Source organism: Vigna radiata, chromosome 6, assembly GCF_000741045.1.
Source record: "Vigna radiata var. radiata cultivar VC1973A chromosome 6, Vradiata_ver6, whole genome shotgun sequence".
Taxonomy (NCBI): Eukaryota; Viridiplantae; Streptophyta; class Magnoliopsida; order Fabales; family Fabaceae; genus Vigna; species Vigna radiata.
Window position 1 is genome coordinate 24,416,070 of NC_028356.1, and position 7,193 is coordinate 24,423,262.

Sequence of the window (7,193 nt, forward strand, 5' to 3'; positions counted from 1 at the left end):
AAATCTTCACATGCATCAATAAGCGTTTTCTCTAAAGGAGAAGAACAGCGTACCATCTTCTCTTGAACCATACATACCTCATCAAGTGTGTCGAAGTGGAAACAAGATTTATCATCCTTCGGGTGAGACATAACTTCAAACATGTCGAAATTCACTTTTTCATCTTGTACTCTCACCTTAAGTTTGCCATTCTCCACATCAATTAAGACTCTTTCAGTCTTCATAAACGGTCTCCCAAGAATGAGAGCCACATCCACATCCTCCTCCATCTCCATGATAACAAAGTCAACTAGAAATAAGAATTTGTCCACTTTAACAAGCATGTCTTCAACCACCCCATAAGGGTATTTAAGAGATATGTCCGCTAATTAGAGCGTCATTCTAGTAGGTTTTAGTTCCAAACCTTCAATCTTCTTAAACATAGAGAGCAACATCAAGTTAATGTTGGCTCCCAAATCAATTAATGATATTCCAACGGCTAACTTCCCTATAGTACAAGGAATGATGAAGCTTCATGAATCTTTAAACTTATGAGGTAATAGTTTTTGTGTGATTGCAGTGCAGTTCCCTTGTACTTCAATGGTCTCCTCTTCAATATATTTCCTCTTCTTCGTGAAGAGTGTTGACAAATTGGCAAGTGTACCAAATCGTAAGAGTAATATAAATGGTAAGACCAAGTATCGTTTTCCCAAGAGACTCGAATGACTTTCTCGTTCGCGTGAATTAAAATAATAAGACTTGAAAATAAAAATTAATAAATTGGATTTGAGAACAAAAATATTAACATGCAAAATAAGGTTGATTCAATTGACAAAAGAAAACAATGGATGAATGGATGTTGTTGGGGGTTTACAATTTCATCTAATCCGCTCTATCTTACCTACTCCTCTTGAATATTAGTTTGATTAATTAATTGTTATGCGACTTTCTTAGCCTCCCCTTAACCTGATCCCTCGGCGAAAAGGGCCTAATATTAACTACTGGCTTGTTATCCCTAGCCTCCTGATGAGTCAATATTTTATTAATTTCACTTAGTTTATTGTGCTAGAATTAATCAAGGAATTGTGCTTAATTGTCCGGTATTTTCCTGTTTTTCCTAATTGTGGTTAATTTGACCGGAAATTCAAATTTTAATTAATTTAAGTTTTCTGAGCTAATTATTTGCATTATTATTTTCAGGGAAAATTTTGGAAATATAATTTTGGACATATTGAGGGTTATCACACAACTCAAAACTCTCCACAAAGAAGTGTTGACAACAAGAAGGGCACTATGGTGATTTTACCCTTTGGGCTTATGGAAGGGGGTGCAACATGTTGAATTTAGGGGTGCACACAGAAGGGCAATATCTGTCATCACTTGCTGCAAGGAAATCTTGTGGATTTAATTTGGAGAAGGTATGTCCAGCGTGCCGAAGAAAAAAAAAAGAAGAAAGATGGCTGCAACACATCCAAAAACTGACGCTGCCACCATATTCAAAAATCACGGATTGAATTGAAGAGAGGTGCCCACATTCCACATGGTCCAGCCCAAGCACGTGAAGGGCCCACGGTGACAGCAAGGGAACGTCTCAGCAGCATAAAAAAAATGAAGAAACGATGCAGGAAGCAACTCCACTATCCGGCCTTCACGGCCTGGTCCCGATCTAGAAGGGTGCAGCATCCAGCATGTGTCCAAAAGGAGGGTGCACACAGAACAAGCACACACACGGTCCAACATCTAGAATTCAGCAGCACGTGATTGAGAGGTGGAATTCTTCATCCAGCTAGGCCCATGGAGTAGCGTTTACTTCTAGGTTGGAGGATTCAGTTTTGAAAATATATATACAGCCACCACCTAGGGGGCATTATTATTCTTTTACAGGAAGAATATAGGAAGAAACAGTGATGAGAAATGAGGGCACCGAGTCACACAGATTTTGAGCCTCCTTGAATGTTCATGTTTTTAGTATTTTTAATAATGAAAGAAGCACCTTTCTATTTTTAATTTATTTTTGTGCAACGCTGGCATCCATCAATTTCTTTTGTTGCTGAATTTTTTTTCATTCTCGCTTCTTTCACTTTTCTTTTGGTGCTTGTATTCGTTGCACTGCTAGTAGAGATTTGGAAGCTGCCGCTGCCAACTAGAAAGTGCACACACGACATTCAAAGAGCTTTGGAGAATTTATTTTGGGGTTAGATGGCGTACACGGAGGGGCTGATTCACTCTGCTACAGCAGCCACCCCCTTATATATTGAGTTTTAGTTAAAAACGAAGCAAGTGGTGCTTCATTCATTTAGGAGTGCAATGCTTTTTTTTTCTAATGCAAAATTCGTTTTAATTTCTTTGGGGAAATGACGTTCAGGTAGAAAATAGGATAGGTGCACGGTGCTAGCATTTTGAGGAAAATATTTTCTTTGCATTTTTAGGTGAACATGTGTCATGGCCAGGTTATGGTTGAAGGAACATTCCCTTTAGTTTTCATTCAATATGAGTTGTGAAGCACACGGTTTACGAGGCAACATTTTCATTCATTTTCCTTGCATGGAGATTGTGCATTGTTACGGCTTTCTTTCTTTATTACTTTCATTGGGTTTTGAGATAATTTAATTTCAAGTTTCGTTGCATTTTAATTGCTTCCGATGTTGATTTCATATCTTGTTTTAGGACTGTTCAGTTTATTGTTTTCGTTCATTATGCTTTCAATTATATTCGGTTGTGTTTAAGTTTAATTTCGTTAATTGCATTCACAAGCAATACTTTTCACCACCCCCCCACTTCGTGTTAAACCTAAGACTTTAACCACATTTGGTCCTTGAGAGACGACCTAGGGGTCATTCCCTAGCTGTACTGCATTTCTTATTATGCAATCAAATTTGATTGGACGGCGACACCCATCACCTCCCCTAATAATTAATACCGCATTATAAACAGAAGTTAGCGCAATTGATCGTCCTACCCCTATCCCTAGGTGGTATTGCAAAATCAAGAAATGACTCACCAGTTCATGTCATTAGTGTACGTCCCCATATCAATAAAGACAAACATCAGTTACCGAATGAGTTAAACGATAAAGGCCTTAAGCACAGATGATAACCTAACAATTATCAATCAAAACATATGGAGACCATATAAATAATCTAGAGTTTCAATAAAAGAGAGTATCAAAAGATTACATTGTTTCCCCCAACAGCAATAGGGTTTAGTTCACCATAGACATGGTGAAACTAGATGAAAAATGGAAGANGAATGGAAGAGCAAACCCTAGAAAAGATGAAAAGGAGCCTAAGCATCNCAAACCCTAGAAAAGATGAAAAGGAGCCTAAGCATCGAAGAGATCCTCTCCAGAGAGCAAAATTAGGTCTGGCCGTTCTCCCCTGTCAAAAGAATAACTCTGAACTCGAAATAGGGGTATTTAAAGGTGAGGAGCGCAACAGAAAACAGGCCCAAGCCCAGCGAGCCACCGCCCGACGGTTTAAGTGTGTCGCCCGGCAGTTTCCCATAATCCACCAAACCGCCTGGCGACAATCGCCACCGCCCGGCGGTTTCCCTTAGAACCGCCCAACGTCAATCGCCATGCCTACTCCTCGCCCTGGACCGCCCGGCGGTTTAAGTGTGCCGCCAGGCGGTGCATCGACTCTTCAAATCTTCATTTTTCTGCTCTTTTCTTGAGTCAACGACCTGTATCTTTAACTTCATTCTTCACTTTCTCAAAATAGCTACAAAACAATGCAAAACAAGCATAATATCGCTAAAAACAACTTTTGACTCTCTACAAACTAATTTATTGAGTTTTGCTTGATTCTAGGCTCATTCCAAGTAGTAAAGGGTGTAATTCGGTCCAAATTGACATATGAAAATAACTGGTTTTCAACCTTTATATGGTCTCCATATGTTTTGATTGATAATTGTTGGGTTATCATCTGTGCTTAAGGCCTTTATCGTTTAACTCATTCGGTAACTGATGTTTGTCTTTATTGATATGGTGACGTACAATAATGACATGAACTGGTGAGTAATTTCTTGATTTTGCAATACCACCTAGGGATAGGGGTAGGATGACCAATTGCGCTAACTTCTGTTTATAATGCGGTATTAATTGCTAGGGATAGCAAGCCAGTAGTTAATATTAGGCTCTTTTCGCCGAGGGATCGGGTTAAGGGGAGGCTAAGAAAGTCGCATAACAATTAATTAATCAAACTAATATTCAAGAGGAGTAGGTAAGTGAGAGCGGATTAGATGAAATTGTGAACCCCCAACAACATCCATTCATCCATTGTTTTCGTTTGTCAATTGAATCACCTTTATTTTGCATGTTAATATTTTTGTTCTCAAATCCAATTTATTAATTTTTATTTTCAAGTCTTATTATTTTAATTCACGTGAACGAGAAAGCCTTTCGAGTCTCTTGGGAAAACGATACTTGGTCTTACCATTTATATTACTTGTACGATTTGGTACACTTGCCAATTTGTCAACAGTAGTCTATTAAATCGTCTTGCTTGCCCTTGACCCATGCTTGGGTGAGGTTTCCATCCTTAGTTGTAATTACCTGGACAAAATTGATTACCCATATAATTGGCTTCTTCTTGGGCTTCCACTGGCATAACACATTGACCATTGACATGATCACCACCACATAATTCACAAAGCTTTTGTTGAACTTGTGAAACATTATGTATTTCTTGTGGCAATTGAGAGAGCTTCTTCATAAGATTATCTAATTGTTTAGTCATAATCTTATTTTGCCCCAACAGAGCATCTTGAGGTTGTAATTGAAGAACTCCCTTTGGTTGAGGTGGAGCTCCTCTTTCACTATGCATCTCATTATCATTAGCAGCCATGTTTTCAATCAATTCGTAAGCTTCCTTTGGAGTCTCGTCCAATTGAGGCATCCAACATCAATTTTGTCTACGATCTGAGTCCTCTAAGGAAAAGAATGACTACTTCAGCTTCATCAAAGCCATGTGTGGGTGTCTTTCTCAACAAGCATTTATATATGTCCCACGCTTGACCTAATATCTCCATCACGCCCTGTATGAAAGAAGAAATTTCCTGTTTACCTTTGATTGTGGGAAGTATTTGTTCAGAAACATTGCAACCATAGTTTCCCACTCAGTAAAGCTATTTTCTGGAAAAGAGTTCAACTACAATTTAGCATTGCCCCCAATGAGAAAGGAAACAAGCTAAGTCTTATTGCTTCATCTGGCATGCCATTGATCTTCACACTATTGCAAATCTCATTTAACGTAGTCAAGTGTTCATATGAACTTTCATGTGATAGTCCATTGAATTGATTCGTCTTTACCAATTGAATCAACGTCGGCTTCATCTCCATATTCGCAGCATTAACCCTCGACCTTTAATGCTATTAAAATGATGAGGGCCAACAACTATTGAATAATCTGTCAAGGTACGTCTACCATTATTCTCTTTAGCCATATCTTCTGAATCCTGGTCAGATCTTTGAGGTGAAGGTTGTAAAAGCATCTTAGGAGGAGGGAAAAGTTCTCTAGACGTCCTGATTCTCCTTCTTCTTCTTCTACTTTCGTCTAATCCTGTAAGAAGAGGTTTGGAAATTTTCTTGCTTCTAGTTCGAATCGTATCCTGCATACACAAGAAAACAAAACCCTAGAGAGCAAGCAATTAGCCCAAAAACAAAACAAAAAATAATAAAAAATCAAGTCTAATCGGTTAAGATCACACAAATATAATAGTTAAACCTCGAGTCCCCGACATCGGTGCGAAAAACTTGTTAAGATTTCGGCAAGTGTATTGAATCGTATCAAGTAATAACAATGGTAAGACCAGTATCGTTTCACAAGAGACTCACGACACTAAAAAGTTCTGATATTTCTTAACTAATCAAGATGTTGATGAACAATTATTAGGTTTTTAATCTGATTACATAAAAAGTAAATATGCATGCAATTTGATCAATTGAACAGAAACACAAAGGTGAAGAAAACCTAGTTTACTCTCATGTATATAAGAATTCTACTTCTTCATTAATGTTAATGTCACTTTCTAAATTACTTATGTTGCAAATATGAGATGGATATGTTGTTAGGGTTTAGATTTCACCTAGTTTACTCTCATGTATATAAGAATTCTACTTCTTCATTAATGTTAATGTCACTTTCTAAATTACTTAAAACCTGATCCCTCGGCGAAGAAAACCTATCCTTAATTACTAGACCACAATCCCTTGCACCCCTATAATTAATTCTGCATTACAATTAGTAGCTTAAGACAACCAAAACTCATATCCCCATCCCTGGGCAATACTGCTTTTGGGCGAAATTCTCCAAAACCTGAATTGTAAGATTTCTCCTGATACTCATGCAAATCATACATCATGCCATGAATGAGTTAAACATAACAAGCATTGAGTGAAGAAGAAAAACCCTAACAGTTAATGAACAAAGCATATATAATTAAGAATAAATTTAAATACATGCGAGTTCACAAGGTTACATCGTTTCCTAACAACAAATAAAATTTAGTTCCCCATTGTCATGGTAAAACTAGATGTACAATGAAAAAAGAATGAATGATAAACCCTAAAAATCAAAGAGGAGTGCTCCCACATCCAATTCTGCCTCCTAAGGGTCGAAAAGTGTGAATTTGAGCTCCTTATGTCAAAAGATATGAACCCTAGGACATCCAAGTCCTTAAATAGAGCAGATAAAAAGTCCAAGCTCACGTCGTTGGCGCTCAACGCCCCAACTTAGGGCGCCCATGCGTTGTTGCGAGAAATTGGCACTCAGCACCCCTGGGAGGACGCCCAAGCATGATGCAGCACACTGGAGTTGGCACTCAGAGCCCCAAAAAGGGCGCTCAGGCGTGACTGCGAGTCTTCAGTGCTGACGACCTTCAGAAAGGGGTAGCCAGGCTTCAACGCGAGCTTCTGGCGCTGAGGGCCCCTAGAAAGGGTGCTCAAGCGTCCTGTGATCTTCCTTTTTGATCTTTTATAGTCCTTTCTAAGTTCCAACTCCTTGGTACTTCAACTCCTCTTCCAAATTGTCAACACCCAATTTCGTCCGGGAAAGTAAATAATCAAAATTAAATAATAAGAGAATAATAATTAATGGTGGGTAAAGAAAAAAAGGAAAAAGAAAATAATAAAATAATCTTCCTTAATGCAGGACACATCACTTTAGAATGTTTTTGAAATATTAGTTTAATATGGTAATAATTTGAATTATATTGTC